This window comes from Camelus dromedarius, chromosome 5, assembly GCF_036321535.1.
Source record: "Camelus dromedarius isolate mCamDro1 chromosome 5, mCamDro1.pat, whole genome shotgun sequence".
Classification (NCBI taxonomy): Eukaryota; Metazoa; Chordata; class Mammalia; order Artiodactyla; family Camelidae; genus Camelus; species Camelus dromedarius.
Window position 1 is genome coordinate 10,566,176 of NC_087440.1, and position 25,086 is coordinate 10,591,261.

Consider the following 25,086-nt stretch of genomic DNA (forward strand, 5'->3'; position numbering starts at 1 on the left):
CTGAAAATTCCCAATCCACGTCCAAGTTGGAGAGGGAAAGACAGTCCTTTCCTTCTCCTGAATCTTGAGATGTAGGATGTATGATTCAGACAGTTCAATCTACAATAATGTTAGCAACTCTAGTCCTTCAAAGTTACAGAAGATTGCATATTTTACTTAAATAAGGAAGTATTGGCCAATATGATTAATTTTATGATTTTTCCCCCCGTAACTCTCTATTTACTGTCCTGAAATCTTACTCATTTGTAGTGCTACCAGCAACATATGAGTGTACCTACATCCCCTTTGCCTGCCCACACGTGGTTTTAGAATTTTTTTTAATTACCTTTACTAATTTAATAGGTACAACAATTGTCTAAGGTTAGGGTTCTGGACCTGCAGCCCATCTTGTCACAGACTGTTTTTCTCAGACTTCTTAAGAAATGCAATACAGAAGACTCTACAGCCCAGTGTGTAGTCTATACCCCTGACTAAACCTTCTGACTCCATCTTTGTCTGCTTTACAACCCTGGTGCGCAGGCCTGGACAGTGAACACAATGATCTGCTTCACCCATTTCACTGAAATCCTGAGGCAGTCCTAAAGTCTGGCCATGGCCCTGCTCAACATTCCAGAGCCTCCTTCACCCCTTGCTACTACTTCCTGCAGTAGAGAAACACAAAGGGGCCAGAGGGCAAGCAAGAAGCAGAGCAAAGGTTTCATTTCTTTTTTTATTTAAAACGGTAACCTTCCCTTATACTTTATAGCAAGGAGCACTCTTGTTTGGTTCGCATCCGACTGAACGCAGTTAGTGCCTATAATCTGTAAGTATAAATAAGTAAATGACAAAAATTCAGTGGCTTCTAAATACTGTGTAGCAACTTGAATTAGTTTTTCTACCAAGGTTAAGTGGTGGACTTTTCCAAATATTTGAAAATGTATATGCATTATTCTCTTCTCTTGTTTCCATCATTTCACTTGGGATTTTCAGAGCATTTTTGCTTTCAGAATCTCAAGCCATTTTAAAATAAGGCCTTTCAGTACCTGTATCTTGTGTCAAAAATTCTCTGGGTATAAATTCTACTTCTATTAATAATTCAGAATCCTGGTGGCTTTGTTTCTCTCTGCTTGTTAGTTATTCAGCTCTCACTAACTTCCCCCTGCCAAAAAGTGTTAATAACAAGTTGGCTATTATACACTTTAAGTGAGCTGTGCATATGAAAAGGATTACCAAGAGATGAGATATATATTCAAAAATATACAATCCTACGTGAAAAGCAGGGATATTGCTGAAATACCACTATATCCACTGAATAAACAGGAAAGACATGTTGTCAGAGCTTCTCTGGCTTTGCTCACACTAACAGCAGTGAAGTCTGGAGAAGGGTTGGTACTTCAGTAATAATATCTTTGGGGGCCTCCCATATGCAGGTTGCAAATAATTAACACTTGAGTCACAAAGCCACTTGGCCTAACCTGCCCAAAACCAGGCCATGTGACATTTAATAACAGTGTAATTATGCAGCCTTTTAACCTTTTCAAATGCAGCTTCAATTTGAGATAAGAAAAGTGACAAATCTACATATTTTTCTTCTATGAAATTTGCATAAAGCTGAGTTGTATCTGTCATGAATTAATATAGTGAGAGAACAAAATGTTTCATTAGGAACAAGACTGGCTGCAATTTTACTGATTCACTTACTTCTTTTGTATGTCTATGTCATATTTTGCCTTTGTATTTTTTCACTTCATTTTAAACTGCACATCAAATTTACTTGGTGAATCTGAGATAAGTTAGTTTCCTCATCTGTAAAATGAGAGTAGAATAGATTATTGGTACACAAATGTTTTTTAAAGCTGAAACTTGACATATCAAAAAGATAGAACTCAAGCTGTTACGGTGAACATTGCAATAGGGAGAGACTTTTCTACCAGGGAGAACACTGAATCTCCTTCCCTTCCATCCTGCAGGAATTACAGGAAATTTAGTTTTAAAGAAAAACAAAACACTTACTAGGACTAACAAGTGAAGCCACATGATACAATATCAATATAGCAATCCAATAATGAAATTTAGAAAATGTCTCCATTCATAATAGCATATAAAAGAATTACATACATAGGAATAAATTTAGTAAGAAGGCAAGACTGATACAATGAAAAAAAAAATCATTGTTGAGAGCAATTAAGGCCTAAATAAATGAAGCTATATACTGTTCATGAATTGGAAGAATTAATGTTGTTAAGATGGCAATATTCCCCAAATTAAGCAATTAGAGTAAATAAAATTCCTATCAAAAGGTCAGTGGGGTTTGCAGAAATTGACAAATTGATCCTAAAATTTATATGAAACTTAAAAGCACCTGGAACAGCCAAAAACCAAAACCAAAAACTGACCATGTTGAAAAGAACATAACTGGAGAATTTATCTCATTTGATCCTGAAACTTACTATAAAATTTCAGAAATAAATATAGTATGGCGTTGGCATAAAGATAGACATACAAATCCATGTGAAAGAACAATGAATCCAGAAATAAATGTACATATTTGTGATCAGCCAGGTTTTGACAAGGATCCCAGAATAATTCAATGAGGGAAGAATAATCTTAAAAAAAAATGGAGTTGGAATAATTGAATATCCCATAAAAAAATAGACCCTTACCTCACAACATACACAAAAATTAGCTCAAAATGGAACATAGATCAGTGTAAAACCTAAAACTATAAAATTTCTGGAAGAAAACATAGGCAAAATTTTTTCTGACTTTGAATTAGGCAAAGATTTATTAGCTATGACACCAAAAGCACAATCCATTTAAAAAAAATCACATACTGGCCTTTTCCAAAATTAAAAAATTTTCCTCCTCAAAAAACACCATTTAAAAGTTAAAAGACAAACCACAGACTGGGGAAAATATTTGCAAATCACATATATAAAAATGGACATATGTACACCATACAGAAAAATCAACTCAAAGTAGATTAAAGATTTGAATGTGAGCCTTGAAACCTTTAAACACCTAGTAAACATAGGAATAAGCTCTTAGTTACTATATTGTGCACCTGTAACATATAATATTGTACATCAAATATTCTTCAATAAAAATTTAAAAAAACCCAGACACCTCTCAAGACCCAAAAAGCAGAAATATTCCATTCTTCAAATGAAAAAATCATAAGTAGTATTTTTAAAATGCAGCATCATTATATCTGTGGTGCTAATGAAATTAGGTAAACTCAGCTACATAAGCAGGGCACACCATGTCCAACTGGCCTGAGAGGTTGAGGAAATCAAATATTATTAAATGTGATGTAGAGATGTACAAAGATAGCTCTCGGAGAGGAAGCTGTTAGCAGATTTATACCATATCTAGTTTTTCTTCTATTTTTGTTTTACAGCATGGCTGTTGTTAATCAAGAAAGATTACTTATTTCCAGGGTGAAGGGAAAAAAATAAACAATTACACTACATCAGAAGTATCATTTTGGTGCAGGGGGAGTAATAACTGATAGGAGTGAAGAGTGATTTAATTAAATTTCCAACAAATAATTTTTTTTTTAAATTGAAGTATAGCTGATTTGCAGTGTGTTAGTTTCAGGTGTACAGCAAAGTGATTCAGTTGTATATACATATATATATGTGTGTATATATATATATATATATACTTTTTCAGATTCTTTTCTTTATAGGTTATTACAAGATATTGAATATAGTTCTCTGCTATATAGGTCCTTATTATTTATCTATTTTGTATATAGTAGTTAGTATCTGCAAATCCCGAACCCCTGATTTATCCCTCTCTGCCCTTTCCCCTTTGGTAACCATAAGCTTGTTTTCTATTCCTGTGAGTCTGTTTCTGTTTTATAAATAAGTTCCTTTGTATCATTTGTTTAGATTCCACGTGTAAGTGATAGCATATGATATTCATCTCTCTTTGTCTGACTTACTTCACTTAGTATGATCATCTCTACGTCCATTCATGTTGCTGTAAATGGCAATATTTCATTCTTTTTATGGCTGAGTAATATTCTATTGTATATGTATACATCACATCTTCTTTATCTATTCATCTGATAATGGACACTTAGGTTGCTTGCATGTCTTGGCTGTTGTAAATAGTGCTGCTGTGAACATTAGGGTGCAACTATCTTTTCGCATTAAGAGTTTCTGTCTTTTTTGGATGTATGCCCAGGAGTGGTTTGCTGGATCACATGGTAACTCTATCTTTAGTTTTTTAAGGAACCACCATGTTGTTGTCTATAGTGGCTGCACTAATTTACATTCCTTCCAACGGTGTAGGAGTGTTCCCTTTTCTCGACACCATTCTAGCATTTATGATTTGTAGATTTTTTGATGATGGCCATTCTGTCCGATGTGAGGTAGTTTTGGTTTGCATTTCTCTAATAATTAGTGATGTTGAGCATCTTTTCGTGTGCTTGTTGGCCTCTGTATGTCTTCTTTGGAGAAATGCTTATTTAGGTCTTCTGCCAATTTTTTTGATTGGGTTTTTTTTTTTATATTGAACTGTATAAGCTGTTAGTACATTTTGGAAATTATGCCATCGTTGGCCACATCATTTGCAAATATTTTCTTCCAGTCTTTAGGTTGTCTTTTCATTTTGTTGATGGTTTCCTTTGCTATGCAAAAGCTTGTAAGTTTGCTTATGTCCCCTTTGTTTATTTTTGCTTTTATTTCTTTTGCCTTGGGGGTCTGACCTAAGAAATTGCTATGATTTAAGTCAGAGGATCCAACAAAGAATTTTAATGAGAACATTTTCATTCATTCACTAATCATTCATTCATTATTCATTTTTTCCTTCCAATGCCAGGCCCTGATAAGGGTCAGAGAAATGATACTGAGTAGAGCACAGTCCTTCTCTCACAGACCTTGCTGTCCAGGGAGGGCAACAGACACACATAAGCTACTGCGTTGAAATGATGGACTTTACAAGGACAGGATGAGCAAAGAGCTATGAAAGCCAGAAAAAAGGAGGTCTCTGCTGCACCTAGAACCATATGACTGTTGAAGCACCCCAGGGGCCAGAGGTCAGCCCCAGTCCCTTCAGTGGCTGCCGATGTAGCAGCTGCAGAGCCGCGGTTACACTGTCATAGCAACAGTCAGAGAGCAAGGTGAAGCCAGGACTGTCAGCCTCAGTGTTGTGGTTAACAGGTGCTGAAGCAAGTACGAAGGAAATGTAAGCTCAAGCCACAGCCGGGTTTTCAGAGGTAAGCGCTCTGTTGAATGCACAAAGAAGTAACATGAGCAGGCAGTGTTGGTGCTTCACTGAGGTTCAAATCCATCTTTAAATGATCAGGTTCCCAAGACTTTCCCTGTGGTTTCTCTAAGCCTTGCTGCTTGTCTGGGTTATAGCTCTGATTTGCAAAGGATGGAAGTGTTGAGAGTTAAATGGAAGGGAGAGATGAACCTCTGTAAGAACGTGGCTGAATTTTGATTAGACCCCTGTTTGGGACTTTCTTACCAGCATTCCTCTTTACTTCTTTCCTTAAAAATTGCAGTGCCTCATTCACCCTTAAATATATATCGAGTGCCTACTGTGAGCTAAACACTGAGGATGCAGAGATGAGCAAGTGCCATCTTTGCTCTCTGAGAGTTCCATCTTGATGGGATGGCAACTCTCAAACAACCCCAACACAAGACTAGAAACGTGTGAGACATACACTGGAAACACAGAGGACGAACAGACTGACCGGCCCGAGAAAGCTGTCACAGCAGACAACACCTTTGAGCTCAGTTCTACATGGTGGGCAGGAGTTTTCAAATGGAGAAGGGTGGCAAAGGGCTTTCAGAAGAAGGAAACAGCCTGAGCCAAGATACGAAGGTGCAGGGTTGTATGAAACGTTCAAAGATGACGAGTTTTGGGGAAGGACTAGAGTGGCAGGAGATGAGCTGGAACCATACGTTGAGACTACAGAAAAGAGGACACAAATAATTGCATTAAAAGCTTTAGCCCTTCTGAACATGCGGGTTCAGAAATAAAGGCATTAGTTTTTTGTTTGTTTGTTTGTTTTTATAACGAATAAAAAAGAAAAAAAGAAATAAGGATGTTACTTCTGGTTGACCTTAGCTTGGCTTCTGCCTGTTGTCTATTGGCCCAGGCATTTCTAAGACAAAGTTTTGAAGCAGGCAAAGTGCATATAGAATGTCCTTCTCTCCTTCTCTTCCCTTTCATCCTTCCCAAGAGTACCCTCTGTCTCCAGACTCCTTGCTGGCTTCTTTCACTCTTGTGATCTAACAGACTCTGCCAGCTAGAGACTCCCTTTGTCATGGCTTTGCTCCAGGCTCAAAGGAATCTGATAAACATATTAAAAAAACACAGTAGCTTCACTGTATCACTTCTCAACACAATACACTGGACTTTTAGTAGGAGTGTTCAATGTTTTACATAAATGTTTGGATCTGGCAAGTGCATGCATGCGTATCTGTGTATGTGTTTGTGAAGATTTGGGGAGGGAGGGAGCAGGGGCCTTTGGTGCTGCTGAAATCCTCACCTGGATTCACACTTTACTTAGAGTGAGGAGGTGGCCACCTCTAACCACGAGCATCTTATTGGCTGGTGTGGTTGTGGTCCTATCACCCACAGTGTGGTGGTGGACAGTGGTGCTTCACTGCAGCTTCAGCGTGCAAGGTTCATATATTTAAAATATTTATAACTATTACCTGATAAAGATGTAATAAATTATTTACACTAGCAAAACCACCACCACCACGACAGAGTTCATTCATAAAGTTCCACCATCTTTGGATGAATCTGTAGGTTTCCTGCTTTAAGAATACTTAGTGTTTAATGTGACGCTTTGGGCAAATTAAAGAGACAAAACATAAGTAGACAAAACTATAAATTGTAAGATGATTTTGTTGCCAGAACTGATCAATAACCTATGAGCAGGAACATCACCGTCATAGTCTATGAAACCAAATGCTGCCAAGATCCTACTGCTCTTTCACACGCAGCCCATTAGCGCAGATACAGACTTCTAACACCGTCCCCATGTTCTAGAGCTCTAGAAGATACTGGGATGGCGAGCGTGTTTAGCGTTGCCAGTGTGGCGAGGGGAATAGAAGTCTATCAGTGCAAGGAAAGACCCACACTTGGGTGGTTAAGGAAGAGCCATTTGCCTCGCAGGGAGTAGAGTCTAAGGCTTTGACAGTCTCTGGTGGCAGCGTCGGGAGGCAGAAGTAAGAGATGATGCTAATAAGCTCTGATCTTGCAGATGTAGAACAGGGAGCCAAGAACTGACTATGAAAGGCTTGGCCAAGTGGGGATCCAGCGCTGGCAGTTAGATTAAAGTGCGAGAGCTTCTCTTGTTCTCTTTTTTGCACCACCTCTTTCCTCCCTACAAAGAAACAGAGGCCTCTGGCACTCTTTTCCTAGTTCTGCTGAGGGTCTTTAGCTTCATGAGCAAAGGGAGATGGAAGTTTTCTTTCAAACCCACATCCCGGCAGGTCAGCTGGGAGCTCTTATACACATCCCAGGAAAGGTAAAAATAGTAACATGCTCGGGGCACTTGAGGGGACGATGTTACAGAGCAGGGGTGGGCCCATTGTGTGGGCCTTCACGACAAGCATCTCGATCTAGGCTTTGGCTGTGAGGGAATATGTAAAATGCCAAATATTTAAATTGCCAAAGGTGATGCGCTACCTCCGTGCAGCCATGGGAAACAATTGTTGGAGGCTGGTGAAGTGGCGCCTGGAGAATTTTGAGCATTTTCTCTTCTCCGGAGCTGAACTCCTTCCCCCGTTTGACAGTTGCTGTGTACAGAGCAGGTTAGCCCACCGCCTTGGGTAAAGGAAAATCCAAACTGAGGGCCACAGAAGCATTATCCATCTGCAACTTGGGCAGAGCTCTTGCATATTAGTACAGAGCTCAACGAGCAGCAAGAGGGTTGTTTGCATTTAGCTTTTGTTTGCTGTGTTCCAAAAATTAAGGTGAAATCTGGCTTCATGATCCCTGAGGTCTAACTAATCCAGTAATGAACTGAGAGCTTGATAGGCGATGTTTCCACCCAATTCCCAGACTCTTTGGTTCCGGGAAGGTATTTTCTAAGCTGAAAATGGGGTGAATGTAATGGACCCCACTCAAGAAGGACAAATCTCATTGTAAAATCATCTATAAATGAATTGAGCTGGTGATGCCTTAAAATATTTCTCTGTTCCTAAAGTTATATTCAAGAGTCTTATTGTCAAGAAGACATGATAGGTTTATTAAATACCCTATAGAATAATGTGCTTGAAGCGCCTGCCTTATCTTATGCAATTTTTCTGTTTAATCTGAGTTGTATGTATGCTACTGCAGCTTCAAAACATCTGGGCACAGCAATTTTTTCCTTCCTGCACCTGCAAGGGTAAGTACACACATAAACAAAAAAGAAATTAAATCTTCCGCAGAGCTGGGGAAAAAAAGAACCCAACCAGCCATGAAGCTCAAGGGAGCAGTATGACAAGTGCTGAGCTGTAAACAAGCTTGAGAGGGATTTAATTCTTATGACAAGTGCCAGTGGTGGCATCTCACATGGACTCAGCATATGCACACATTTCAGAGAGGAGCCACCCAGGATTTAATGCAAATAGGAAAGAAGAAAAGAAAAGAGAAAGCTCTCAGCGCATCAGCTTCTCCTCATCTATAAATAGCCAAGCAAATCAGGATGAGCTAGTGTTGTAATTATCTTGATTTTCAGAATTTTTGCCACTCAGAAGAGATTTTTAGAGTCTCTTCCCTACTCTTTATAATTATAGCTGCTGTTCCAACCTCTGCCAAGGGTTGGTGGTTGCAATGCGCTGTTCACCAGGTGGCTGCTCTGCAGCAGAGAAAATTACCAAGTTTCCTTGGTTGGTCCGGTTTTGTCACTTAGAATCCAAATCAAAACTTCAGAGGGCAGCCATTCATCATCTTGTGACAGCCACTTCTTCACTTTTGCTTGTAACTTCTAGACTCTGGCGCTGTGGGGCCCTCCTGCACTTGAGTAAATGACGTGACTGAGATACCAGAGAAGCTGTGTCCCATTTCGCACAGAATCACAGACACCTGTGTCAGGGGAGGGCTACAGACCAAGTCTGGTGATAGCCCAGACCCTGGGCCCTTTCCAAATGTGAAAGGCCATGTATCTTTATTCTCCTGGTGTGTTCAGGAACTAGAATGCAGGCTGGGAAAGGGGATCGTAGAGGGGAGAGTGGAGAGTGTCTCTTAAAAACAAACAGGTAGGATGCCAAGACCTTGATTTCAGCCTAGTGGGATCTTGAGCAAAGGACCCAATTTACCCACACCCAGACACCTAACCCATAGAAACCCATGCCTGGACTCCTAACTCGCAGAGAGAATAAATTTGTGTTGTTTTAAGCTGTCAAGTAAGTTTGTGGTAATTTATTATGCAGCAATAGAAAACAAATCCAAGTATAAACTCAAAGCCCACCTCTTGATACCCTTGTAGCTATGGGAGCGCCATATTCTGTTGTGGGGAAGAGATGTCTCTCTTTATAAATTTTCTACTAAGAATGGATGGTCTGTTGACTGGATGGTATACTTGGCAAGAATCACATGGAAGTTCATAAGGATGGCTTGATCAACAGAAAGAGTAATTAATTAACCAATTCATTCATTTGAAAAATAGTTGAGCACCTACCACATGCCAGCAATGCTTCTAGGCCCTGTTTTATAGGATGGTGCTCACAATTTTTCCTATTTTCTTCTCTAGATGCTAACTCCACTCCTCTCTGTATCTTGGGAGGCTGAAGTTTATGGTTTTCCGTGTACTCTGGATTCAGTTAATGAAACAAATCAGCAGGAAGATGAAAGTGTAGAAAGAGAGTGAAGTCAGGAAACTTATTTCCCTGGGTTTTTCCCTAATGGGCTACTTTGAGTCAGTTGTACCCCTCCACTCTTGTTGGTGTCCCTCTTCTAAGCTTATCTCTCTCAGAACAGCCACCTCTGGTTCCCAAGCCCCTGGCTGGTGTGAGCTCCCCACTGTTGCAAGCTTTGGCATACTGCACCCTCCCTGTCAGTGTACCTAAATCCTAGCCACACCTTTGTAAGCAATTCCCATATCAAACTCTCTTCATTTCTGTGATATTTGCTCTCTTTCCTACCAAGACCTTGGGGATACAGCACTAAGAATTTGTTCACTAAAACTCAGTATTTGGACCAGTGCATCAGGGGACATGGATGTCAGTCTCAGTTCATTCTCTACCTAACGACAGGAACATAGCCCCTCTGGAACACTGTTTCCTTATCTGTCCAATGAGAGGAGAGGTGTAAAGTATCTCTAAGGCTTCTATCGGCTCTTATAATCCATAAATCGGAAGGTGGGTTGTAAAACATGTGATGTTTGAGAAAACGTTAATTTCTTTATGACTTATCTGGACTTCCTCATATCTCAACCCATGTATCGTGTAAACAAATATACTTAGAGAAACTACGTTCAGGCCAGTCTAATGAAATACTAGAACTCCCCGTTAGATAATACTCACTCTCTCTAGAAAAAAAATGCTCAGCCTGTTGAATTTCTTCATTTAGTCGTTAGTCCCTTTTCTACCTTCTCTCCGGGACAGTTTCTGGGTGTATGGAGGGGAGAGGACTGGCTCATGTTATGTGACCTCATGCCTAAGGAAAGGAGTCCAGCTCCCTGGATTTGCTTGGTGTCCTCTGGCTCCTCTGACCTCCAAGTCACCACCCCTTGTTTGCCTCATTGCAGCCTGTCCTGCAGCCTTTCATAAGGTCTAGGGCAGAGGTCGGCAAGCTTTTCCCATAAAGGACCACATAGTAAATGCGTTAGGCTTTGTAGATTCTACAGTCTCTGCTGTAAGTACCCAACCCTGCAGCTCAAAAGCAGCCATAGGCAATATATAAATGACTAGGCATTTACTTTACTTACAAAATAGGCCACTGGGTTGGATTTGACCCATGGACCATAGTTTGCTGACCCCTGGTCTAGAGGCCCTGGGCTGACTTGGCTTCCCTGAACTCTCAGTCACGTAGACCCTGCCTCCTGCATCCTTACCACCTGGGGAGCCCGACTGGCTCCACCTGGAACCCTGGCCTGAGGGGCCCACACCAAGTCTCTACTGTGAGGTCATCTCACCGATTCCGGAGTAAACCCTCAAGGCCCCCAACTCAGAACCAGGGCACAAGGGAACAGAGGCTCTAGTCTCTTCCTGCTGTACCCCTCCCTGCACTGTGTATGCCCCTCAGTTTAACTGGTGTTTCCAAAGATATCCTGTCTTAAAGTTTTGCCCCAAGAAGAGAGAAAAAATAAGAACTCTGAGTCCACTGTCTCTGGTTCCCTTCTTCTCACTATCCCTTAGAGTCAGAAGGGTCAGGGTTCTTATTCCTGACCTATGTTGTCGCTCTTACCACAGAACAGTACGCTTCCTGGTCTCGCTGCCTTTGTGGAAGGAGTATCTTCTCTGTGATATGACAAAATTCTTTGAGTTGGTGCTTCGATACTTAGTTCTTAATATGTTCAAGGGGAAATAAAGGAATTTTGAAAATCTTGCCTTGAGAACATAATGTTTTGGCACTAACACCTTTCTGCAAAATTCTATTTTAAATATTAAAAGTTGAGTCTTAACTCTTTCACTCTTTACATGCCTTTTGGAGCCACCGTTAGCAGTAAACACACAAATGCCTCTGGTGGAGGTGCAGGTCTGGGGGGAAGTCCTGTATTCGGGAAAGCAATTAAGAAAAGCACATTCATGTCTTTCCTAAATACTCCCCCCGTTACGGGTGAAAGGGAAGCAAAATGAGGCAGCTGTGTGAGATTCACCAGAAAAGCAGCTTCATTCCTAAACAGTTGTTTTATCTTTCATTTAGACCAGGATTGATCACTCGCTCTACGCAGCAGATGGGGCCCCAAATGACCCTGGGCTGCTGACTCTCCAATATACTCTCAAAAGACAAAGTTTCCAGCCCGAGGATATCAGAAACCCGTGCTGGTGACTCGGCGGCACTTTCTGGAAGAGAGGTATGGAATGGAGGAGAGGATCTGTGCAGGTCTTAGGGTCTTACAGAACCGTGTTCCCACCTCCGCTTTTGCCCTTCTATTGCTATGAAATCATGGACTAGTGTTTCTGAGTCACATGTTTCTTATTTCTAGACTTTGCTTTATAATATGGGATATAAATACAACTGCCTAGAATAGGGCCTGATACATAACACATGCTCAATAAATGGACTTTGACAGCTAAAGCTATTATCAGCAGTTTAAATGACTTTAATGAAGTCATATTAACGGACAGTCACAACTCTGTTTTGTAAACTCGGTGTTCTTGTAAAGGGTTTTCATTCAGTTGAATTCAACTTGTATTGAGTCGGGGGAAATGCCTACATAAATCTCTGCTACATTTGACTCCTTCTTCACTCCTTCCCGGGGACCTCCAGAGGAGGAAAGCAGAGATAGTTTGGTTGGTACTGGATTTCGAGTACAATCTGTGGTAAGAATTACATATAATTGTCCTAATTTTTTTTTTGCCTTTTCATTTTTAAAATCATAATTTTTCACTAGGCAAAGAATAAACATACCAGCATAACACATCATTTTAATTGGCCAAACTGACATTTAGACCCTGTAGGTCAGGTCAAGAAAGGAGTGGCTTTCAGACGTATGTAAGCAATTCAGTGGTTGTAAAGGTTAGTTCCATTTGTCCATTTTGCAGCAAACAGACAAGAAAAACTTGTCTCCCAACCCTGACCCCCATTTTTTGGCTTTATTCATAACACTGGGTAATGAATTGTTGAACGAGGTCAAATGATAAATAGGTGCAAGAACTGTTACATTTCCCACAACAAATACACACCAGAAAATAATTAGACATGGTACCAAGCTCTCTGATGCTGTCTTACTCTACTGATTCCTATTCTCTGTGGAGAAGCAGACTCAGCATTATTGCTTGAAGATTGTTTTATGGATTTTAGTTTTTCCATTCCCATGAGAGAGCTCAAATGGCCACAGCTGCTGGGCTTATCAAAGTGTAGCTGCAGACATCTGCACTGCGTTTCCTGGCGTTTTTGATATTCCCTGTGCTTATTTAAATGTAATGTGACTGACCTTTGGCCCAATCAGTTTAACTTTACAGTGAGCGTTTACTGGGGATAGTGGAGGTGGGGAAAAGAGTGAGTTTCATGACGGAAACTCAGGCGCAGAGGTAAAAAGGCTGTCATTGGGTTGACCCTTGGTCTACGAAAATGAGGGAGTAGACCAAAGAGAAGAAAAAAAATTATGCCTGCAAAGGCTGCCCAGGTAAGAATTCCATAATAAGAATGGAAGAACTGTGGAAAACAGGAAATAAATTTGAGAAATGGATAATATCTCCTTGGTCCATCCCATGCCCATTCTCTCTCCTTTGACATTTGGCTTTTCCTCTACTGCTTTCCGGGCTACACATGCCTGATCCAGGGGCCCTTTCCCTAACTTCCCCTTCCTTCCTGCCATTTCCTTAATCCTCATTAGTACTTCCTCTGCATCCCTGGCCCAGGTGATGGGATTGCTAACGCGATGGTCTGATGATGGGCATAAATATGTTGGCATCTGCGAGGCACTGTCTTTAATGTTTAAAATGAGGGTGTGGGTCGTCTGGGACTTCTCTGACTATAGTGGAGAGAAAATCCATCATGGGAACAGAACAGTTGGGGAGATCACTGTGGGCAGGAAGCTTCACTGGAAGATCAGAGCCCCTCAGGTCACACCTGCTTAATCTAGCAATGAGCTAGCCCAGGACATGCATATCAGAATATCAGGTTTAAGTCTGATGAGGATGAAGTTGCACGACTGAGGGAAGATGGCAGGGTAGGAGGGCACAAAGGGGATGGCAACCACAGCAGCACCCACTAAGGGAAATCAAGAGGTCAGAGGTGCTGAGAAAGAGTAGCTCCTACTTGGATGCCTGCTGCTAATTATAGAGGAACAGAGATGGAATTCCACAAAAAGAAGGGGGAGACAGCAAGGTTACTGACAAGATGAAAGTTACCTACCTCTTTAGCTTCACAATCTTCCCTCTCTTGAAACTCCAGTCTCCATAACACTATACATTGATGTGTTTGCAAAACATCTTTAAGAGGTCCTCTGGGCATAAAGATAGATACTCATTAAAAATCTCTGCAAATTCCCATGACGGAGCATGTATGCATTCAATTAATAGTTATAGGAAGTCTGTGGTTGTTAGGCATGTTCTAAGGATGCCAAAATAAGACTGAATCATGTCCTCAAGGAGCTCATGATCTGATGCAGGAGAGAGAGATGTGAGCAAGTAACTACAGGGCTGTGTAATAAGTGTCCTGATAGGTGTATGTGTGGGGGAAGAGCAGGTGAAGGAGGAGAAAGGCCAAGGAAGGTGTTCACAGAGGAGGTTGTGCTGAACGAGTGGTAGTTTGCCTGCTGGACAAGTGGGGGAAAAGCATCCCAAGCAGTAGGAGTAGCTGGTGCAAAGGTCCAGAAGAATGAGTCTAGTGCCCCTTAGAGGGCAGAGGGATAGAAGTTCAATGAGGCTGAAGGGAGCAGGGGTCAGATGATGAAAAGTTCTGAATGTATTGCTAAGGAGTCTGGGTTTTATTTTGTAAGTGATGAGCAAGTTGAGGAATTCCTGACACCTTCCGACTATGAAGCAACAGATTCCTCCCAGGCCGGGTTAACAGTCTGCACCGCCCCTTCCTATGGGCTTGCTTCCCCTGAGGTGCCAAGAGCTGAGTTAGTCACGCACCCTCCAGTTCGTGGCACTCTGCTGACATGGGTCTGTGCACAGCCCCTCATTTATCTCGTTATGTTATATTTTAATTTTATTTCCTTCTTCCCTTCAGCCATGATCCCCACATCCACTCCTTCCTCCCCACAGAGGCCACCACTCTGGTGGATTTGCAGATGTCATCAGATATTTGTGTATCCTTGTAACTCATGCTGTACTCTTTTGTATGTATATGTGTTTTTTTAAATTGAAGTATAGTTGATTTACATTGCTGTGTTAGTTCCTAGTGTACAGCATAGTGATTCAGTTATACATACGTATGTATATATATTCTTTGTTATTGTAGGTTATTATAAGATATTGAATGTAGTTCCCTGTGCTATACAGTGGGAACTTGTTTTATTTTATATATAGTAATTTGTATCTGCTATTCAAAACTGCTAATTTATCCCTCCCCTCACCTTTGGTAACCATAAGTTTGTTTTCTCTGCCTGTGAGTCTCTTTCTGTTTTGTAAATGAGTTTCTCTGTGTCATTTTTAAAGCTTCCACATGTAAGTGATACCATACGATATTTGTCTTTCTCTGGCTGATTTACTTCACTTAGTATGATCATCTCTAAGTCCATCCATGTTGCTGCAATGGCATTATTTCATTCTCTTGTATGACTGAGTAATACTTCATTGTATGTGTATACCACAACTTCTTTATCCATCCATCTGATGATGAACATTTAGGTTGCTTCCATGTCTTGGCTATTGTAAATAGTAATTCTATGAACATTTGAATTAGCGTTTTCCCCAGATACATATCCTGGAGTGGGATTGCTGGATCATGTGGTAAGTCTACTTTTAGTTTTTAAAGGAATCACCATATTGTTTTCCATAATGACTGCACCAAATTACATTCCCATCAACAGTGCAGGAAGGATCCCTTTTCTCCACACCCTCTCCAGCATTTATCGTTTGTGGACTTTTTAATGGTGGCCATTCTGACCCATGTGAGGTGATACTGCATTGTAGTTTGATTTGCATTTCTCTGATAATTAGTGATATTCAGCATCTTTTCTTGTGCCTATTGGCCATCTGCATGTGATATTTGGAGAAATGTCTATTTAGGTCATCTGTCCATTTTTTAATTGAGTTGTTTTTTTTTTTTTGTTATTGAGCTGTATAAGCCGTTTGTATATTCTGGAAATTAAGTGTTGTCAGGTGCATCGTTTACAAATATTTTCTCCCAGTCTGTAGGTTGTCTTTTCGTTTTGTTTATGATTTCCTTTGCTGTGCAAAAGTATGTAAGTTTGATTAGGTCCCATTTGTTTACTTTTGCTTTTATTTCTTTTGCCTTGGGAGACTGAACTAAAGAACTATCGCTATGATTTTAGTCAGAGAATGTTTTGCCTATGCTCTCTTCTAGGAGATTTATGGTGTCTTGTCTTCTGTTTAAATCTTTAAGCCATTATGAGTTTATTTTTGTGTGTGGTGTGAGGGAGGTTCTAACATCATTGGCATATGGCTGTCTGGTTTTCACAGCACCACTTGTTGAAGAGACTCTCTTCTCTCCATTGTATATTCTTGCCTCCTTTGTCAAAGGTTAATTGACTATAGGTCTCTGGGTTTATTTCTGGGCTCTCCATTCTGTTCCATTGATCCATATGTCTGTTTTTGTGCCAATACCATACACTGTTTTGATTTTGTAGCTTTGTAGTATTGTCTGAAGTCTGGGAGGGTTATGCCTCCAGCATTGTTCTTTTTCCTAAGTATTGCTTTGGCAGTGCTGGGTCTTTGTGATTCCATATAAATTTTAGGATTATTTGTTTTGGTTCTCCGAAAAATGTCCTGGGTAATTTGATAGGGATTGCATTAACTCTGTAAGTTGTTTTGGGTTGTATAGCCATTTTAACAATATTAATTCTTCCAATCCAAGAGCATGGGATATCTTTCCATTTCTTTAAATCATCTTTAATCAATGTTTTGTAGTTTTCAGTATATAAGTCTTTCACCTCCTTGGTCTGGTTTATTCCTAAGTATTTTTTGATGCAATTTTAAAAGGAATTTGTTAAACTTTCCTTTTCTGATATTACATTGTTAGCGTAAAGAAATGCAGTGGATTTCTATATGTTAATCTTGTATTCTGCTACCTTATTGAATTCATTTATCAGTTCTAGTAGTTTTTGTGTGATTTTTAGGGTTTTCTATATATAGTATCATGTCATCTGCAAATAGTGACAATTTTACTTCTTTCCTTCCAATTTGGATCCCTTTTATTTCTTTCTTGTTTGATTGCTGTGGCAAGGACTTCCAATACTATGTTGAATAGAAATGGTGAGAGTGGGCATCCTTGTTCTGTTCCAGATTTTAGCAGGAAGGCTTCCAGCTTTTTACTGTTGAGTATTATGTTGGCTGTGGGTTTGTTATAAATAGCTTTTATTATGTTGAGATATGTTCCCTCTATACCCACTTTGGTAGGAGTTTTTATCGTGAATAGGTGTTGAATTTTATCAAATGCCATTCTGCATCTATTGAGATGATCATGTGGTTTTTGTCTTTTCTTTTGTTGATGTGGTGTGTCACATTGATTTATTTGCATATGTTGAACCATCCTTGTGATCCTAGGATAAATCCACTTGAACATAGTATATGTTCTTTCTTACATATTGTTGGATTTGGTTTCCTAACATTTTGTTGAGATTTTTACATCTATGTTCATCAAAGATATTGGCCTGTGATTTTCTTTTTTGGTAGTGCCTTTGTCTGGTTTTGGTACCACAGTGATGGTGGCTTCATAGAATGAATTTGGGAGTGTTCTGTCCTGTTCAATATTTTGGAAGAGTTTGAGAAGAATTGGTGTAAGTTCTTTGTATGTTTGGTAGATTTCAGTTGTGAAGCCATCTGGTCCCAGGCTCAAACACAATCTGAAGAACAAAAGAAGGGGGAAAAATCTGCATTTTTTTACTTCCCTCCCTCACATTTTATGATTTAGCTTCTTTTACATCATGTTTTTTTCTTTCACTGTTCATTGGAGTTATCATCACATTTCCAGTTGTGATTTTATCTTTTCTATTGATTCCTGCTTTTTCTCTATTTTGAGAAGACCTTTTAATATTTCTTTTAGTATAGGTTTAAGATGACTGTATTCTTTTAGTTTTTGCTCGTCTGAGAAATTCTTTATCTCTTTTTCTATTTTAATGAGAGTCTTGCTGGGTAGAGTATCCTTAGTTATAGTTTTTCCTCTTTCAGGACTTTGAATGTATCTTGCCACTCCCTTCTGGCCTGCAACATTTCTATTGAGAAATCAGCTGGATGCCTTATGGGGGTTCCCTTGTAGCTAACTCTGTTTTTCTCTTGCTGAGTTTAGAATCTTCTCTTTAACTTCTGCCATTTTAATTATGTACTGGTGTAGGTCTGTTTGAGTTCGGGAAGTTTTCAGCCATAATTTCTTAAAATACATTTTCAATTCCCATTTCTCTTTTTCCTTTTTCTGGGTTCCCTATTACACACAGATTGGCATGCTTTATGTTATCCCATAGGTGTCTTATATTGCTTTCATTTTTAAAAATTTGTCTTCCTGCCTGCTGTTCTGATTGGGTGATTTCCATTATTCTGTCTTCCAGATCACTTATTCATTCCTCTGCATTCTTTAGTTTGTTAATTTATTGCCTTTGTCTTGGCTTTTGTCTAAACAAATGAGTTTTCTAATTTTACTTGATTTCTCTTTATTGTTCCTAGTTCCTTTTTATAGTGATCTGCATTTCTATTGATAGCCATTCTTGTTCCTTCAGTATTTTTTATTGTCTCCTTTTCAAACTTCAGATCTGGTAGATTGGAGAAGTCTGTTTCCTTGTTTGTTCTTTCAGGGTATTTCTCTTGTTCTTTTAATTGGGAGTTGTTTCTCTGCTTCTTCGTTTTACATATATTTCTCTGACTCTATGAATTTAGGAGTAACAGCCGTCTTGAAGTACTGTTTTAGGAGTATTGTGGTCTTGAAGGGCTGTTTTTGTGTGGTTGCATCCCTGTGTAGACTACTCACACCTGATATTTTTGTTGTGAGGACTGTTTTCAGTATGGATGGCGGCCACGTCTTTCCTCCGTGTGTGCTGGTTGTTACCTCCTTGATAGGGGGTCTGACTGGTGTCGTGGTGTCAAGAACCTGCACTGGGTGTTAAGTGGGGTGTCCTCTTTAGTCAGTGGTTGTCTGTCTGCGTATGTGCTTTTAATTTCACACAAACAATATTGTGTTGTAATGTTTTTTGCATTCAACATTGTGTTTTTAAATTTATCCCGTGGCTCTATGTATACCTGAATTATTGCCTCCTACTCCTGCGTAATATCCCACAGAATCTATTCACATTTTCTGATCCTTTCCCCTAAAGTTCAACAAGAAGTTCACTGCCCTCTAGAACAAACAATAAACATTCTCAATAAACATCCTCTCATATGTCCCCTTATTGAACTGGGTAGGAATTTCTTTAGGGTATATAATCAACACTGAGGGTGCAGGTATGAGCTGTATGAATCTTTGGTTTACCTGTTACTGGCAGATGGCTCTCCAGAACAGCTATACTGTTTACACTCCCAATAAATTAAACACGAGACTACCATGTCCCTTCGCCATTGCCAACATATCATTTTCTGACTTTGTCATTTTGACCAAACTCAAGTATGTCAAGAGGCACTCATTTTAACATAGTTTTTTCTCTGACTGCTATGGTTGAACATCTCTTCAATGACCTGGTAACTGTTCAGATTTCCCTTCATGTTAAATGCTCATTTATAGTCTTTCCCTGATTTTCTGCTGGGTTTCCTTTCTTTTTCTTATTTATTTGCAAGTGTACCTGTGAATTTAGGTATTAATACATTGGCTTCTTTAATCATTGCAATTATTTTTTCATAGTGTCACCTGTTAATTTTTATCTATAATGTTCTTCATCCAACAGAAATACTCAATTTTGATAAAGTCAAAACCATCAGGTTTTCTTTTCCTTAGCTTATGACATATACTATTTAGGCCTTATCCGAAGAAGTTCTCTTCAGTCCCCAAGTGGACAAAAACAGTCTTTTACATTTTCCTCTTTTGGTTATATAGTTTTAATATTTTATACTTAGCACTCTTTGACCTGAAGTTCACTTTTGTGTGTGGTGTAAAGAAGGGATCTAGATTTGTTTTTCTCCAAATAGTGAGAAATTATCCCAACTCCAAGTACTAAAGAATCAATTTATTCCCACCAATATGAGATGTCACCTTTTTCATTTATTTTTCTTCAAACAAAAAAAGATTTTATTTATTTTTAAACTTTTTTTTATTAAGTTAACCTTTTTTATTAAGTACCCATACATCTGTGGGTCTATTTTCGAGGGCTCTGTTTTCTTCCATTGTTCTATTTGTCTATCTCTATAGCATTAGCACAATGCTTTCTTAAAAATGATATCTCTTGTTTCTAATGGGGTAAATATCCCCCAACCCCATCCTTCTTTTTCAAAATTGATGATGTTATCTGTGGATTTGTACTCTTCTATATAAATTTTGGAATGTTTGGAAAGGTCCTCAGAAATTGCTGCTGAAATTTAAATTAGGATTCCTTTGCATTTATGGGTTAATTGGGGGGACAACTGATGTTTTTAAAACAAGTAAGTCATTTCATCCATTAACATGAAAAATCTCTACATTTATTGAGTCTTTTTTATACCCTTTAAAGTTTTAGATTTTTCTCTATCCAAGTTTTATGCATGCTTTATTATTTTATTCCTAGATATTATATAGCTTTTTTGTTGTTGTGAATAGTGTCGTTTTTTAAATTATATTTTCTCTTTAATTTTTGTTAGTGTAATGAAACCACTAGCTCTCTTATTCTGACAGGTTGTTGACTTTGAGGGTTTTCCAAGTAGGGAATCATGCTGTCAGCAAAAAATGACACAATAAAGTCTCTTCCTTCTCCGTACTTTTACTGCTTGCTTCTTTCTCTGTGTTATGGCACTGGCCCAGACTTCCAAAATTATAATGAACAATAATAGTGACAGTGGTTTTCTTGCCTACTTCCTGATTTTAAAATGGGTACATTTAGTGTTACTGTAATGAGTAGGAGGTTTGCTGCAGGTAGCAATACAGTGCCTTTAACAAGTTCCAGAGGGTATAGCTGAAGGCAAGCCCTCAAATTCTAGCATGTGCATGCAGCAGCAATGGCATGAGTATTTTAGGGGCTATAAATGAGAGTTTATATTTAAACATTACAAATAGTTGTTTACTTTTTCTAAATGCTTTTTAGACTTCTATGAGATAGTTGTATTTTTTTTTTCCTTTCTAGTTCATTAATGGGATTTACATGGACAGATTTTCCGTTATAAAACCATTCTTCATTCCCAGGATAAATCCTGTTTTATTATGGTATATTATTTTTAAAAATACTGCTGGTTTCCATTAGCTTTTCTTTTTTAGGATTTTATATCCATTTTTATATTTGAAATGGGTATGATTTTCTTTTACTACCATCATTTTGTTTTGGAATCCAGGTTACACTGACTTCATAAAGTGAGTTGACTGACTTTCTCTCTTTTTCTACTTCCTGTAACAACCTGCATATGGTAGAATTATATATTTCTACAAAATGTGGTAGACTTTACTTCTAAAACAGTCTTGAGCTACAGGATCTTTATCCTTTTTATGGAAAGGTGAATTCTTAACTTATTTTTCCAATTTCACTAGTGGTTTTAATCTATTCAAATTTTAAATTTCATCTTATGTCAATTTTTGGCATTCATATACTTTTATAGACATTTGTTCATTTTATCTGGGTTTTCAAAATATATTGGTGTATGTATATATGTGAGTATAATTTTAAATTTCTAATTTCTTTCTGTATTTTGCTTATTTGCAGTTTATCTCTCATACTTTTTCCCCCTTTAATTCTTGCCAGAAGCTGGTCTGTTTCACTGATCTTATTTAAAAAAAAAAAATCAGGTCTTTAGCTAAATTTCTGTTTTTGGTGTTGCTGTTGTTCAGTATTTTATTGATTTTCATCTTATATTTATTATTTCCTTCCTTCATATTTCTTTGGGCTTTCTCTGTTGTTCATTTTCCAACTTCCTGATGTAAGCACTTAACTTACTAGTTTAAAATATTTCTTGTTTTCTGATAAATACGAGTTTATTATATCTATAAATTTCCTTCTAAGTAGTGATTTAGTGGGTCCTACAAATTTCGACTGGTATATTTTTTTTTTCCAGAAGAGAACTTTAATCTAATTTACATACTTCTAGGTATATCGATAACCAAAATGTGGCCACTGAAAAAAGTTAAAAGGTCAGTCAGCTCCTGGTTTCTAGCTGGCCCAGGATTGCAAAATGAAAAGATCCATGTTCCTTACTCTCTATGCAAAACGCGTTTTTAAAAAAGTGAAAGGTCTAGGGAGCTATACATAGAAAGCAACAATGAAAAGAAGCCCCCGAGGCTCTGGAGGAGCTTTGACATGGCAGGAGGCAGCTGTCAGCTCTGAGCTCTTCCCAGCTAGGAAGGCCCCTCTTGGGGCGCCGGCCAACAAGGATTTCCGTGGCATTGTGGGCTCAGTGGGGCGCTCCCAGGCCCTGGTAGCGGGTGGCATGACGTGGTCGTTGCTCGACTCAGGAACTGGAGGGCTGGGGCAGATTCCCGGGTCTCACGAGGTGCGTGCGCGTGCGTGTGTGAGAGGATATTCACAAGGGCAGGAGGGTACCTTGGGGCTTTGCAAATGGCCACAGATGGCGAACATAGGCCTGCCTGGCTGCTAGACGTGGGAGAGCGCTGGCCTTCCTCCACTGTGAACAGATCCGCTGCCACCAGATACCTGGCTGCTGCCTCTGCTGAACCCGGTGGGCTGAAGAAAGATGCCCTATGTGGCCCCAGAGTCCTCGGGCTAGTGAAAGGGCGGCTAGCTGGCTTCAGGTGCCCCGGCTGTAGTGTGCCTGGCCCCTGAAGGGTGCCGGTTTGAGGTTTTGGCTTGCTCCTTTGGAAACGGAAAAGAAAGAGGGAGGAGAGAGAGAGGAGGAAACTGAGGAGGAAGAGGAGCTAGAGGTGGCACAAGAGGGGATCCGGAATGCTTTTGTGTTAGGGTGCCCCTGGCTGCGTTGTCTGTGCCTGTGGGGCCTGGGGCTCCTCAGGCGGAGGGTCCGCTTTGGGGAAATTCGTCTCTAGGATGTGCCGCTGTAAGTGCCGCACCCAGTCCTCCTGGATGGAGAGGGGCCCCTGGAATTCCACCTCTAGATGTTGCCAACGTACTTGACGAGTGATGCCTTGGGGGCCGGGGCACCAGGGAGGGGAGGGGCCGGACCCGGGGCGGGGGTTGCCGCACCTCCTCCAGCTTCTGCTGTAGGTCATGGGCCTCCTCACCGCCCCGGGCCCGCAGAGGGGTCTGGAGGGCGGGCTTGCGGGCGCTAATACTTGATGTTCTGCCGCTGGTGCTCCTCAGCCTTCATAGTGTGTGGCGGGCTGGCTGCCGGAGGCTGCTCATCACTGTCAGCTGCCCGGCCAGCCTCGGGCCTTGGCTCACCCCAGCACTGCGGCCCACCATGGCCGGGCCCCCGGGTGCCAGCCCCAGGGGCGGCCGCTTGTCGCCATAGCGGCCATGGCCGGCACTGCGAAACTCCTCGGTGAAGGGACGGCAGCCCCGGTGTAGCTGCGGTAGGCGCCCGCCTTCTGGCGCCGGTGCTTGATGCCCTCACTCGGTGTGTCGGTGGGCGAGCGGTTGGCGCACCACTCGGTCACGCCCATCTGCCGCAGGTGCGAGCGTGCGTGGCTCCACAGGCCCTTTCGGCTCTCGAAGAACTTGCAGCGGATGTCACGGGCTGGCTCTGGGCCTGAGGTGAGGTTCAGGGGCCCCTCGTCCTCAGACTGGGGCCACTGTGCTTTTGGGGAAGCAGGCCGGGGGCTCAGGGGTAGCTGGGGGCTCTTGTTCTAAGGATTCTTGTGGGTAGGGGTGCCCACCGGGGCCAGTGATGCCTTCTGGAGGAGTGGGGAGCTGGCGGGTGGGCAAGGCCCTTGGTTGAGAAGCCGGGAGGAGACTTGATGGCCTTGCTGACAGCAGGGGCACCGAGGGGCTTGGCCAGGGCGAGCAGGCCGGGTCTGGGGGCCCCAGCGACCACTTCCTTCGGTGAACTGGACTTCTCAGTCAGGCTCGGGGGCAGCCCAAGGGGTGTGTCGGGCAGGCCCTTCTGCTTCACAAGCCCGTGGAGGAGGTGGATGGGAGTGCCGCTGCTCTCCGACTCCCAGCTGCCGCAGGTCGGGGCGCGCGTGGCTGGACAGGCCCTTGCGGTCTCAAAGCGGGCACCGCAGATGTCGCAGGTGGTCAGGCTCTGGGCCTTGAGGTCCAGCAGCTCCTGCTTGCTGCCATGAGGAACCTCTGCAACCACTTGGCTGCTCAGCCGATTGGCCACCTGCTCCAGGGGTCCAGGGACAATTAGGGTCTTCTTGGGGAGCAGGGGTGGATGGGGAGCCCAAGTCCGTGGCCACCATTGCGTTTTCCTCAGAACCCAGGCCCGGCGCGAGCCCAGGCTCAGGCCCCGGCTCCCACTCGGCCTTGGGCCGGTCCTGTGGCGGCGGTGGCAGCGTTGGGAGAGCAGCGGGGCCGGGGCTCCAGGGGCCGGGCCGGGGCGCCTCCCAGCACGCGGCCCCGCCGCCGCCTTGCTCTACGCATTTGTCCTTGACTGGTTCATTTTTAATACTCTAAGTTTCCTCTTTAACCAAAGGGTTTTGGTACATATTTTTTACTTTCCAGTCATGTACATTTAAAATTTTCTTTCCTTGTTACTAATTTCTTATTTTATTATATACGTATCATTTGATTCTTTGGAATTTATTGTGGTTTCCTCTGTGTGTGATTACACAGTTGATTTGTATTAATGTTTCATATGTACTTGAAAAGAAGTATGTTCTCTCTTAAAGACAATAGACTAAATTTCTTAATTTTGTTCAAATCTTCTTTATATTTGATTTTTATAAAAATCTGAAGAAAAGTTGGCCATTGGGACTTCAAATTTCCTAATCCAGAATTGAGTGAGTGTCAGTGAAACAAGATTGGACATGAGTTGGGTGATGGGGCAGGGAATTTTTTTTCACCCTCTGTATCTAATTTGAATGTAATATGCTGATAATTTATTCTAATAGAGACATGTATTTTATTTATAGTTGTAAGAAGAGTGGAGAAGAAAGGAAGGAAATGGATAAGGTTTGGCTGAATGCCTCCTCACAGTGGATGTAGAATTAAAGTTGCTCCAATTTAGGCCCTGTGGATGGATGGCTTATAACCTGGAGAAAGGTAATGTTTGTATGTATGTGTGAGTGTGTGTGTGTATGTGTGTGTGTGTGTGTACCTGTCGTGAATTGGATCACTTGGACATCAAACTGCTTAGCTTTGGGACATCTTGGATGGGTGGGGAGAGGGGGAATACAGAG

General features: G+C 41.1%; 1 protein-coding gene and 1 pseudogene across 2 annotated transcripts in view; one reads left to right on the forward strand and one right to left on the reverse strand.

Moving 5' to 3' along the window:
* MNS1 (meiosis specific nuclear structural 1) overlaps positions 1 to 25,086 on the forward strand; it is a 137,217-nt gene that overhangs the window by 28,172 nt on the left and 83,959 nt on the right. Inside the window, exons 3-4 of one of the 2 annotated variants that reach the window (XM_064485568.1) lie at positions 11,806 to 11,956; positions 24,820 to 24,949. The gene's annotated coding sequence lies outside the window, so the exon portion shown is untranslated. Of the gene's footprint in view, positions 1 to 11,505; positions 11,957 to 24,819; positions 24,950 to 25,086 lie in introns of those variants that run through there. The other variant, XM_064485569.1, reaches the window with a different exon arrangement.
* On the reverse strand, positions 22,744 to 24,231 carry LOC116153426 (protein Wiz-like; annotated as a pseudogene).